The 13,604-nt window shown below is 45.3% G+C and overlaps 1 long non-coding RNA gene across 1 annotated transcript; it reads right to left on the bottom strand.

The window, feature by feature from the left end:
* Positions 1-2,126: 2,126 nt before the first annotated feature.
* On the bottom strand, positions 2,127-11,983 carry LOC150004361 (uncharacterized). Its single transcript, XR_016512286.1, has 2 exons — positions 11,700-11,983; positions 2,127-3,156 (listed from the first exon to the last, which is right to left on the bottom strand). It is a non-coding gene; the product is annotated as an uncharacterized LOC150004361 (long non-coding RNA).
* Positions 11,984-13,604: the final 1,621 nt, after the last annotated feature.

Genomic DNA, 13,604 nt, shown 5'->3' with positions numbered 1-13,604 from the left:
GGCCAAGTCCAGAGCCTCTCTCTGTGAAAGCCATGTGTGCATCTGACTTCTGAGACCACCCTAAAGGAGTTCCTTGCCAGCAGAACTTGTCCAGTCCTTGGAATGCTGCTGGATTTTCCAGGAAGTTGGCCTGGACTGGGGTGCTGCGACCTGGTCCCCATCTTGCAGCTCAGGTTATTGTCCTCAGTCTGTTGTCACGTACTCCCATGACCATAAGTACTCTCGAGTGTTTTCCTATCAAAGCACCTTTCCCGGGACGGAGCTTTTAACCTCCAGAGATGGGTGGAACACACAACAGTGCAAGCCCACAATGACATTGCTGATCCGATGCATCCTTGTCTAAGGATTGTGGGCTCATACGCCAAGTGATGGTGCTATGGGCTGCCTGCCCAGCTTGTACTTCCTGGTATTAGGAAAGGGGAGATTTCAGCTCAGAGCTTCTGGTAATGGCTATCAGTGAACCCCAGTTTGACCTCCCTTTAGAAGTGGTGCCATAAGGCATGTGGCAAAACAGCTGCAATTGATAAAAGATACAGGAACTGTCAAGAAGAAGGAAGACCACCCTCCACCCCCCACACTGGGTTTATGGATTTATGGCTTAAAACCAGCAGACACTAGCGTGATCCAACATGGCGACAAATTTCACCCAAGGGTAACCCCTAGCCTCATTATACACTCATTCGTTGTAATATATTAGCATGCTAAATGAGACGCGCCCTCCCGCCCTGCCAGGAGTGGAAGCGGAAAGTCCATGTACTGACACTAAATGACTGACTGAGCTCCTCTGAGAAATCACCCCTCTCCCGGGAACAACCTGAATATTCCTCATTCCTTCCCCTTATTGAATACCCTACCCCTCATTAAATGAACCTCAATAAAGGAAGCAAATTTTACTAAAGAGGGACTGCTCTGTCTGTGGAGTAGCCCACTCTCTGTCTCATTGCTTCACTAATAAACTCACACTTTAAACACTATGCTTATATTCTAAACTCTATGTTGGCTCAAATGTGAATTCTTTCCAGTGTGAAGTCAAGTACACACAGTGGATCTCAAACCCTTGTGTCCCTGACCCCCTGGAATGCCTCTATCAGTGGGTCCTGTACAGTCTGGCTGTGTGGACAGCTCTAGTTCAGAGAGGCACGGAGTTCCTTCTTCTCTTCCACTTGGCTAGTCTTCAGTGTGACACCACTACCCAGGCTCCTTCACCCTTCCTTAGACAACTCCAAAAGAAGATCCTACCTCAACTTTCTTATCCCAACCTCTTGAAGTCCCACCCACCTCAAACCCTCAGAGCTTTCTTAGGCTGTTAAAAAGGCCGCTCTTAACATGTTGGTTAATCTCTGTCTTTTCCCGACTCTCCAGGAAGCTGAAGGAATTGTTCCTTTCTCCATCTGCTGCTAAAGAAAGCTCCAGGGGTGGGGTAGGCTCCACCACCGCCAGCTCTGTTCCTATTTTCATTTCACCTCCTCTTCCTATGTTTTTCTTCTTTCGACAGCCTGGAATCAGCTGTCACTTTTCTCTTTTCTCATGGGTCCTTCAACTTGCCTTTGTTTTTCTAGCTTTTCTCAAAGAAAATGCAGACAGCACATGTTTGTTCCCCAGTGGGTCCTATTGCACCTAATTTTGTTTGGTCTTCATGCCCCATGTTTGCCCACTTCTGCCAGGAAGGGAGGCCACATGGTACCAGGGAAGGCTTCACTGAGAAGGTGACATTGAGCAAAGGCCAGAAGAAGGGAGCTTCCTTGGCAGGACAGGATGGGGGATGAATAATTGACAAATCTGGGAGGGGTAAGTGGGATGATGTGTGTGGAAGGCCTGCCCACAGTGATGGAGCCCTTGCCTTTGCTTCGTCAATGCCTTTTCTGAAATTGCAGGTGTTACCATGGACACTTAATAAGCACAAGGTCAGGACCCCTCCTGGGGCTTTGGCACTGTTTTTTGGTTACCTGCTTCCAGAGGTCAGCCTGGCCTGGAAAAGCAACTCTGTGGGAAGCCTACCCAATGGCTTCCGAACCCTGCAAAAAATGATGTCACCAGGGAGGTTGGAGGAAGCACCAACAGGCAGGACAAGTGGGTGTTACTCTCTCCCATTCATTTTTGTGGCCTCAATGACAATGCAAAGGAAGTGATAATGCAGAGGCTGATGTTTAATGAGAGGAGGTAAAGTCTGGTCATGGGAGAGTTCCCCGTGAGAAAGGAGGAACTGCCTGGCTGAGGCAAAAGCCGAAACTCAGTTGTAACCGCAGCAGTCGGTTGTTGATGTTCATTAAAGTTGCTGTGCCTTGCAGCAATTGTCCTAGGTGCCCTTGCTGGTTGTCTGATCGACCAGAAAGCCCCCGAGAGGTTCAGGCCCTGGCCTTTCCTGCAGGCACTATGTTTAATGCTCATTTCTACTCCCCATCCCTTTGAGCTCATCCTGGATGCTAGGATGAGTTTCTGCAACTCATTTATGCAGTTTGGCTAGAAGTGGCACTTCCCTTTCAGCCTCCATTCTCTCTTCAGCATGTTGTAGAAAATGAGGACAGGTGGGCTGTTTATGTTTCCGACTCTTGGTGGTTCCTAGGGATACCCACTTGAAACCAAGGGGCCTGGTGGCCTGCTCCCCTGAGGTAAAGCAGTCTGACGCTCTGTTCTCTTTGTTGCTGTTTAATGCTGTGCTGGTCACAGTGTACAGGAGTCTCTCTTCAGCTGCCAAGCCCTACAACCAGGTCTGCACAGGGGAAGCTGGGGCTTTAAATCTCAAAGCAAACAATCTTGTGCCACTGGGAAGCATCCCCCACTTCAGGCAGGTGAATGAGGGCCGCTCTAGCTGCTGCTGGCAAGTCACTGTGTCTGTCAGTGTTTGTCAGGACAAAGCCGGAGGAATGAGCCATCAGAGGTCTGATCCCTGGAAAACGCTTCTTGCTTCCAGCTGCTCTGAAGAAGCTGTGGTCAGTCATGTGGGTTGTGTGAGACGTTTGTCATCTTCTTCTGGGAAAAGTGGATAGGCTTAAGCAAACCTTCTCAAAAGGACTGAAGAGGTAGGCCCCATTGGAGGGAGGTATTCCACTCTGCCCTTGTCCTGGGCTCTTAGAGCACCTCAGAGTGTAGCAGCAGGCTGGCAGGAAGGGAGAAGCAGCTGAAGGAGAGGATGTGGTTGCTTTGCAAGACCCTGTTCTGTTACGGGATTTAAAAAAATGTTGCAAAACACATGCATGTTAGAATTTAATAGCCCTTTAGCCATTGAAACTGTGTGTGTGTGTGTGTGTGTGTGTGTTTTTTCCTGGGTATTACTTTAGGAAGGGCCTTGCCATCAGTGACTGTTCAGTGTGATCAGTATATGTTAACAAGAAAGACAGTCACATCCCATAGTATGACTCTGCTAGGGCTGCCATACAAATTGCTACAGACTGAGGGCTTAAACAACAGAAATGTGTTTTCTCACAGTTTCGGAGGCCAGAAGTCTGAGACCAAGGTGTGGCAGGGCGGTTCCTTCTGAGAGGACTCACCTCCTGCCAGCGTCTGACAGGATCTTCCTTCTGTGGTCCTTCTGGGTGGGTCTGTGTCCTAGTCTCTCCTTAAAAAACACCAGTCATGTTAGACCCCAACAGAATGACTTCATTTTAACTTAATGACTTCCTTTAAAGATGCTGCCTCAAGTACGGTCACTTTTAGAGGTACTGGGTATTAGGACTTCAGCATATGAATTTTAGGGGGACACCATTCAACCCACAGCACTCACCAAGAACCATCATAATGTAGAACAGGGCTTTAGAGTTTAGAAAGTACAGGGGATTAATCATGAAAAAAAAAAAAATCAAATGTATTAAAAAGTATTTTTTTCTGGAAAAAAACCCCAACTAAAACATTTTAGTACTTTTCAGAAATAGTATGCTCTCTTAAACCAATTTAAATGTAAAAGGTTTAAAACATTTAAATGTAAAACTAAGTGACTTAGGATAGTAGGATTAGAGGTGATTAAATATATCCATTTCATGAATTTTACTGTCGTTGTGTCACCTTTATCGTTAAAAATTACAAATGCAAAATGAATGGAGACACTGCATATATATTACCCTTAGAAACCATGTATTTCAATCCCTTCACTTTGGAGAAAGGAAGCTGAGACAGAAAGACAGAGGAGCTGCCAGCGCCACAGCCCCACCCAGCCCCAGCTCATGCGCTGCCTGCACGGGGCAGGTCAAGTGTGCAAGGAGCTAGTTGGTTTGGTTCTTAGATTTATGCAGGCCCACGGAAGTAGGCAGGAGGGATTAAGTGAGATCGTCTTCTGATCCTGAGTTGGGACTTTTGCTACCTTTTCAGAGAATACTTTCCTTTGTTTGTTTTTCTGATAAATCTTGAAACCAGTACAGACTCTTCCGCAGCCCCCACAATACCCAGATGAGACGTGCGCTGTCTCATCTCCCTTCTCATCTCCACCCACAGCACCCACACAAACAAGAGTTGAGATGTGTTGAATACAAGAGTCCTTCCTGATTCTTCTGAACAGAGGACTTTATTCCTTTCTCTGTAAAAACAGTATGAAAGTGCCCCATCAGAGCGTAGCTTGTTTCAACAGGAGGCAGACAAGATATCCAGAAAGGTAGTGAGCTGGCACCCAGGCCTCCCTGCAGGGGACAGAGCTCCTCAAAGCCACCTGCAGAACCCTTCCTGCCAGTCAGCATACATTTATCGTGAGCACCACAATGCTCTGTAATCCAGATATTTGGCATCTGGTGTGAGTAAACATTTTAGGTTACTTGAATGTCTTCTGAAGGCCAAATAGTGACTTCATAAGTCAATGGCTTCCTTTGCAATGAAAATTAGGATGCCCAGATATTTATTTATGGGTTTGAGGAAGGATACAGTATTGTTCAGTGTGTGAAAGGGCTATTTATGTGTCTTGTTTTTAAAGTAATTCCCCAGAGCTCTGAGATAGATGGTTTATTTCTCAACGACATGGAATCCCTGTGCTCAGTCCTTGCTGTCATGACCAAACTTGCCATCTGCTCTGAGACGCTCTGGGTCTGTGCCCGGGATTGTCTAGCAGAACTCACATCCTCTGTGGGTCCCATCTTCTCTCTCCTGGCACCCGAGCTCACACCCTCACCTGTGTCCTCAGGACAGACTTCGGAACGTGATTCCTTACTCTACTTTCACCCATGTCTCAAAAGGTTTCCTGTTCTTGCTTTGGTGTGGCACAATTAGTCCCCCAATTTTTTTGACAATTTAAAAAATTGTGATCGAGTATACACGTCATGAACCCTTTAGAGGCACTAAGTGCATACACACTGTCACGCAGCTCTCACCACCATCCATCTCCAGGACTTTTCCATTCTCCCAAACAGGTCTGTACCTGTCTTCCTTTCCCTCCAGCTCCTGGTAACCTCTGTTCTACTTTTCTATATATATGAATCAGCCTATTCTGGGTACTTCATGTCAGTGAAATCACACGGTATTTGTCCTTTTATGTCTGGCTTCTCTTAGCATAACATCTTCAAGAGTCATCTTTGTAGCATATATCAGAATTTCATTCCTTTTCAAGGCTGAATAATATTCCATTTCAAGTGCAGGGGGGCAAAAGTAGGTTTACAGTTGTGAGTACATGAAAGAGTTTATTCTTGTATTATTATTTACTAATGATTGTATTATTTTCCATATGAACAACAGTAAACCCAATTTTGCCCCACTCTCTATATGTCACATTTGGTTTATTCATTCCTCTGTTGATGGACATTTGTGTTGTTGCCATCTTTCTGGCTGTTGTGAATAATGCTGCTGTGAACATTAGTATGCAAATATATGTTTGGGCCCCTGTTTTCCATTCTCTGGTTACATACTTACAGTTGAATTGCTAGATTATGTGGTCATTTTATGTTTTACTTTTTGAGAAAGCACCAACCTCAAATCGCTTTTAAATATCTCATCATAGAGCACGGTCCCCAAGCATAGTTTCATTGTGTACTTACTTATGAAAGCAGTGTCATTGCCACTCAGGGACAGGACTTCAGAGGTCTTGTGGTCACTTACTCCCTTTGACAAATGGGGCTAAATGGCATGGGGTTAAGGCTCCCTGGAGCCAACCAGGCAGAGCTGAGTTCCAGTTTTCTTATTTACTACATTTGTAATCTTGGATGAGTTACTTAAACATTTGAAACAACAGTTTCTAATGAGGAAAATGATATCTACTTTTGGGGGCTGTTGGAGAAATAAATATGACAATGTGGTAAAATGCTTGGCACATATCCAGTTACAGGCAAATCCTCAAGAAGTGGTGGTCATTGTTACTGTGACAATGTTTACAAGGATCCTGAGGCCTAGGGAGAGGAATGGTTCTCTGGTTGCCTCTTCCCATAGCTGGTTCTAAATGTCCCTGCACATAGCTGTCTGTAAATGTCCGTACATTATAATATAGTTTAAGCTGAAATCCTCCTGTGAATCTTGTTCATCTCTGTGAATGTTCATGGATGTGGCTGGCTGATGATTCTGATCCAGTAAGCACTGTGACCGCACATCATCCGACTACTACTTATAACCTTGTGGCTTCGAGCAGGTCACTAAATCTGTTTAATCCTTATGTTCCATCATAATATTGGGGCATCCTGTCAAATGCACCAGGCTGTGGTTAGACCTGTGGAAAATATTTAAGTAAAGCCCCAGCATCGAGGCACTCGCTGAAGAGCAAGTTCCATAGTTTATCAAAACATAGACACTGGTTGTCAGATGGGCAATTTAACTATTACACAAAGCTAAGGTGCTGTGGACTGTAAAATGTACCCCCATTTCCCAGGTGTTAAAATGTGAGGAAAATGTGCATTCTAGAACTGATGAAATGTGGTAACTGCCTTTTAGTGAGTTCCTAAGTAAAAGGTCATAAAGGAAAAAACAGAAGCTCAGAAAAGCCTCACCTTTTGGAAAGGGAACAAAGGAACTGGAGCAGTTCTGCTTTTCCTGTGATTAAATTGAAGCCCACACCTGGGACAGCTCTCTTACCTACTCATGCCCAAAGAATTCAAGGAGAAAAAGCTTCTTTGGAAATGCAAGCTCAGCTCTGGCACACAGAGTGGACGAAGGAATGCTTTGAAAAGAAAAAAAGAGCTCTCCCCTTTTCACTAGTTATCACTTGTTATATGAAATGGAAGCAGTGTCCTTAACCGTGGCCTTGGCTGATGCCTGGTGGTCTAAGTGGGGGGAAGAGTAAGCCTTGGTCTTCCCAGGTTAACTAAGTCCAGTGACCCTTGCTCTTCCTATCCAGGTGTCTTACACAATGGATCTATTAGAAGGTGCCAACTGTAGGCTAGTGACTCACTTCTGAGCCTCTGAAACACCAACGTGTTGGGTCTTGATGGAACTTTAGAGGTGACCTTAATCATGGCCTTGCCTACAAAATGCTCACATTCCCACAGCTGGTGGTGGCTCAGGGGTTGGGAGAAACTGGGACTTTTGCTCAGACTGGCTCCCAGAGTTCTACAAACAAAGTTGACCTTCTGTTTGAGGTGGAAGAGGGTCAGCTAATGACGTTTCACAGATTGCCTAGACTGCAGGTGACCGAATTAATGAGGGTTTCATTTCTTTGGGTAGGGAGTTGAACTTTAATAGCTATGACCTATTAAGAGTTCTGTGGAAAGTGGTCTCTACTTCAAATATTCTCCTCACTCCTCAAACTCTTTACTCGCAGTAAGCAAACCCTTTCTGAGCATGGGCTGTGTTTCAGACACAATTCTAAGCACTTTTAAATCCAGAAAGGTCCTATGACTATTCACACTCTATAAACATTGGTTAAGCATTGGAGTAACTCATCCAATATTATCCAGCAAGCTTGCACTCTGACCTGGGAGACTGAATTCTCAACCCAGTGTATTAGGGCCTCCCTTGACTGACTTGTCATCTTCTCCTGGACAAAGAGAAGCCATCACATGGGAGCACACTCATTTCCCTCTGGTAAACTCACAGACCTACCTACATCTGCACCCCACTCTTTTTCCCTGTGCCTACCTAGTGCTTCCCTGCAGCTACTAGATCTTTCTGTGCTCAGGGTCCCACCCTGGCCTGCTTTCTTAAGAACCTCCCTCAGTGACATACTCTTTCTCTTCTATCTTTGACCTCCTCTTATTTACTGACTCCTCACTTAAGTATCTCCCATATTTAAAAAGATATGTAATCCACACCCCGCCATCACACCTCTGCACTTAAGTACATATGTGCTCCATACTTGCTGAATGGGTTGTGTGAATTCCCACACTTATTTTCCCACCTGGCATCCCCACCCCTCTGCAATCTGACTCCACCGTTGACACCTGACATGGACTCAGTCTCTCCATGTAGTCATTCCAAGGTCACAGTGACTTCTGTGCTGCTAGAGCTGGTGAATGCACCTTAGTCCTTGTCTTCCTGACCTATGTGAGCATCTGACAGCACTCCCAGCTCTTTCTTGGAGAAAAGCTTTCTTTGACTTCTCTGGTGTGCCTCCAAAGTAGATGTTGTTTTGGGCTACTTACCTTCTGATCTTCCTCCCTTGGAGAAAGAACCCTTCTTGCCTTTTTGGGAATTCCCAGCCTTACCTGTATGGCTGTCCATGAAAAGGTTGGTCTTCCTCAGAAATCTACCACCTGCCCTGGGCTGGCTCAAATACCTGGCTAAGAAGAAACACTTGTCCCCTTCTGCTCATATTAGCATCCCTTGGGAACGTGTTAGAAATGCAGGTTCTTAGGCCGCACCCCAGACTCACTGAATTAGAAAGTCTGGGGTGGGGCTCAGCAATCTGTTTTACAAGCTCTCCTGGTGATCCTGAAGCACATTAATCTTTAAGAACTAGCATAACACTCCCATTTTTGTTGTTTGTTTTGTTTTAAGTTTATTGAAGCTTAACTTACAAACAGGAATATTGATGCTCTTGACACTCACAGTTCCAAGAATTTAACAAATGTATACCATTGGGTAATTACTATCATTAATCAGATATTGAATATTTCCATCACCACAAAAAGTTCCCTTATCCTCCTTTGTATTTAATCCATCCCTCCATCCCCAACACTTGGCGACTGCTGGTCTTATTTTTCTTCCTATAATTTCATCATTTCCACAATATTGTGTAAATGGAATCACATTGTATATGGACCTTTGAAATGAGCTCCTTTAACTTAGCACAATGCTTTTGAGATTCATCAGCTTGGATGGTTTCTAGTTTTGGGTGACTATAAATGAAACTTCTGTAAACATTCACGTACAGACCTTTGTGTGGACATATGTCTCCATTTCTCTTGGATAAATACTTAGGAGTGGAATTGCTGGTACATTTGCCTTCATTAGAAACTGTCTTCCAATGTGACTGTATTATCTTGCAATCCCAGCAGCAATGGGTGAGACTTCCTTCATCAGCACTTGGTATTGTCAGGTTTTTAAATTTTAGCCCTTCTAGTAGACGTGTACCTAGGATTATTATTTTCTTCTTCATTATTCCCTAGGGGATGGTGGAGGGATGGGTGGAAAGCTGTGTAGATAGATGAATCATTTGACAGATGAGTTTGGAAGAAGGCCTATGTGACTCAGCTCCCTACTATACTTCTGTCTGAAGAGAAGGTGCATCATGGGAAGGTATAACATGATGCTATGTGGCAAGCTTAGCTAGGCAGGCTCTGTTCCTAGGTTGTGCCCCTGCTGGGCCACTACCAGTTGTCTAGTATTGTCTATGACTGGGGGTAACTTCTACGTGCAATATTAGAAAGCCCATTTTTGCCAAATGCATAAACCAAGTCTTTACAATAGCACCCCCTTTTCACTTTAAAAAATTTTAAAAAATGTATCTATTGCCTTTGAGAGAGAGAGAGAGAAGGGGATAGGGATTTGTTGTTCCACTTATTTATGCATTCATTGGTTGATTCTTATGTGGGCCCTGACTAGGGATTGAACCCACAACCTTAGTGTATTGGAACAATGCTCTAACCAACTGAGCTACCTGGCCAGGGGTCCCCTCTCCACTTAAATCTAACATGTAGACTCTATTTGTCTGGTTCTTGTACCCATCTCTCAATTCATTCTAAATTTGGGGTGAGGTAGGGGGAACTCATCTATCTGGGCCCACTAACTGATTTAGTGATGGCAAGCAATGGAAATGAACTCTTATGTGAAGATAATGTCAGGCTGGACCTGCTGGGAGCTATCTGCCATCTTGTCAATAGAGTGTGTGTGAGAATAAAGCCAACAGAAGGAAAGCTGAGCTGAGGGATGGAGAGAAGAAGGAAGGGATGGGAGAAGGAGGGGGAAGGGGGAGATGATAGAAGGAGAGAGAGGGAGAAAGAGAGGGAGGGAGGGAGTGAGGGAGAGAGAGAGAAAGAGAGAGAGAGAGAGAAAGAGAGAGAGAGAAAGACAGAGGCAGAGAGAGAGAGAAAGAGAGAGAGAGAGAGAGAGAGAGAGAGAGAGATTGAGATTGAGAAATGATATTGCTTTAATTCACCCCAGATGTGCCTGAAATTGATATATGTTCTACTCCTCAACATTTTAGTTATGTAAAACTAGTAAATTCCCACATATGGTTAAGTCAGTTTGTGTTTCTGTTCCTCAGAATAGAAAGCATCTATTTGGCATAAATGGGTGAGAATGTAGACTCTGGAGGCAGCCACCTGATTTAGAATCTTTGTTCTGCTATTTACCAGCTGTGTGACCTTGGGTAAGTTACTTATTCTCCCTGTGCATCAGTCACCTCATCTGCAATATAAGGATGCTAACGTGATAATACTCATAGTTGTGAGGATTAACTTAGTTAATACTTATCATCCACTTAGAACAGTACCTGGCACACAGAAAGTTCTTAATAAATGTAAGAACTCTATAATTAATATGAGCATAGTCTCAGTTTTCCTCTTGCCTTGCTGGGTACTCTTTCTCAGAATCCTCTGAGGCTCTTATATCGTCGTCGGCAGCCGTCCGTCTCGAGAGACGATGGTGTAGCTTCCCAAGAGTCTATCTGCACCACCGAGAATGGCTGTGCAGTCCGACTCGGGAGTGACACGGTATCTGTCTCCTCCCGTGTCGAATCAACATCTTGCGATGACGCTGAAGAGTCCTCTCCAGTGAAGCTGAAGCTACAGAGCCTGGGCAGGGTGATATGGAGGGTCTGCTGTTGCCCATGCAGCAGACCCCCCCTCTCTTCGCAGCTGAAGGGTCCAAGGGAAAGACGGAGTCAATACAGCTTGGCTTCAGGTGCGCCGCAGGAGTTGCCTGTGTTGACTACAACATCAAACTGCCTTAGGGACTCCGGCTCCGGATTTTCTGTCGGGGTTTACTCCCTTAGCCTTTCCCCTGAAAAGGTATGCCGCAAGGCAGCGGAGGTTTTTTGGAGTCAGAGTTTTCCTTCTCTGATGTACCCTGACTGGAAGATCGAACCAGCGACACTTAGCTCGCAGGCCGACGCTCAATCCACTGAGCTAAACCAGCCAGGGCTAGGCTCTTATATATTCATCAATTAAATAAAGGTGGACCCTCAGATTTCTGTCCTAACCTCCTCCTTGTCACTACATACTCTACCATGGCCTCAGTTACTAGCTGCATGTTAATGCCAGCCAAATACCTATCTCCAGGCTTGACCTCTGTCATGTGGTACAGACCCAGATATCCAGTTGCTTGTTTGTTATCTGCAATTAGATGCTGTATTTTTTTCTATTGCTGCATAACAGATTACTACATACTTAGTGTCTTAAGCCAACACATATTTATTATCTCACTGTTTTCTTGGGCCAGGAGTCCAGACATGGCTTAGCTGGGTCCTGTGGTCAGGTCCTTCTATGGCTGCAGCCAAACTGTCAGCTGGGCTGTGCTCTCACCAGGGGAACAATCCACTTCCAAACTCACCCAGCTGTTGGCATAATCAATACCCTTGTGGCTCTATGATGCGGGGCCTGCCTGTTTGCTGGCTGATGGCTGGAGGCCATTCTCAGTTTCCAGAGGCTGCTCGCTGTTCCTTACCATGTGGGCTTTTCCAACATTGCTCTCACTTCTTCAGCCTATAGGAGAGTCTCTGTCTGTTTTCAGTTGCTTGAGACAGAGTCTTCTATAACATAATGGGGGTGACATCCCACCCCTTTTCCCACATTCTGTTGGTTAGAAGGAAGCTACAGGTCCTACCACTCTCAGGAGGAAGGGATTATATAGGGGCGTGAACACCAGGAGGTTGAGTCACGGGTCACTCCAGTGTCTGAATGCCACTGATGTCAACAGGCATCATCAACATGCCCCAAGTGAGACGCATCACCTCCTGACCACTCTGCTCTTCTTCCATCTTCCTCACAGGAGGATATTGGCCGCCTTTCAAATCAAAGGTCCAGAGAGTCACCCTGATTCCTTCTCCTAACAGCCTCTCATACAATCAGCAATTGAACCCTATTAATTTTTCTCCTAAATACCACTGATTTCCTTCATTCCCTCCACTGTTTACTGTAACAGTCTCCTGTTTGCCTCCATTCTTTTCTTTCCACAGCAGCCAGTGATAATTCTAGACTGCAATTCTGATTTCATTGTACCTTATTTAAAACCCTTTAATAACTTTCCATTGACCTTAGGATGGGCCCAGATTCCTCCACAGGCCCATCAGACCCTTTGCCATCTGGCTTCCCGCCCCTCTCTAATTTCTCTCACTCTGGCCTTTGCTCTTTCTGTCTCTTTTACCTGGAACACACTCTCCTTCCTTTTGCTTATCAGTCCTACTCATTGGTCTGGATGCAGCTTCCCCATCACTGCCTTTTGAAGGCCTTTTCTGACTGCTCTACTAATTAGTCCCTCTCCCACTCTCCCCATTCAGCACAGAGTGGTCATTTCTTGCTCACTGGGCCTCATTCTCCTCTAACCTGTGAGCTCTGTGAGGCTGGGGGACATCCTCTGGCTAGCACCATGCTTTCAACACCATGAGCCCTCCAATAATTGTCAAGTGAATAAAATGGTAGGAGAAGACTTGGATCTCAGCCTAACCTTAGAAATATTCCCACCATTCCCTTGTAGCAACATCCAGCTTTCATTCTTGATGGGCTCCGTTCCAGTTGGCAGCCCATTTTAAATCGAAAGTAATATATTAATAGAGGCACCTTTGTTTCTGGTAATATTTCTTTCCTATTATGGCCAGATCAGTCTCAAGACATTTCCTTGCTACTGATATATTCCAGTGACATCAGCGCTGGGACATCACCTATTTCCTTCTTATGTGGTGTTTGTCCTTTTGCTGTGTAATTGGAATTCTGTAAAAATAGCTGACCAACTGCAGTATAGCTAGTTCTGTAAACTCTCTGGGAACGGGCCCCTCTGTCCACCCTGTGGAGAGGCCCACACCTGCTCCTAGGACATTCCAGGAGACGCTCTCATCCACTGAGAACAGAAGGAGCATTTGTTCCCTGAGCCCACTTTTCAGGGACAGCTGAGGCTGGGCCCAGTCCAGCAAGGTCTGCCTGTTTCTGGGCATCGGGTCTATTTTCACACAACAAGCAATTGAGCCTAACTGACAGGTGTGAGGTGTGTCCTTTCTAGCCCATCTCTACTCACTTCTTGTAGGGGTGAGGCAAACTCATTTGAGAGCCCAATTAGCATGTCATGTGTGTGTGTGTATGTGAGAGAGAGAGGTGTTTCTGTGTGTGTGTGTGGTA

This window comes from Furipterus horrens, unplaced genomic scaffold (genome assembly GCF_987537825.1).
Source record: "Furipterus horrens unplaced genomic scaffold, mFurHor1.1.pri manual_scaffold_7, whole genome shotgun sequence".
Lineage (NCBI taxonomy): Eukaryota > Metazoa > Chordata > Mammalia > Chiroptera > Furipteridae > Furipterus > Furipterus horrens.
Note: the sequence above shows the minus strand (reverse complement) of the source record. Positions and strands in the feature narration are given on the sequence as shown.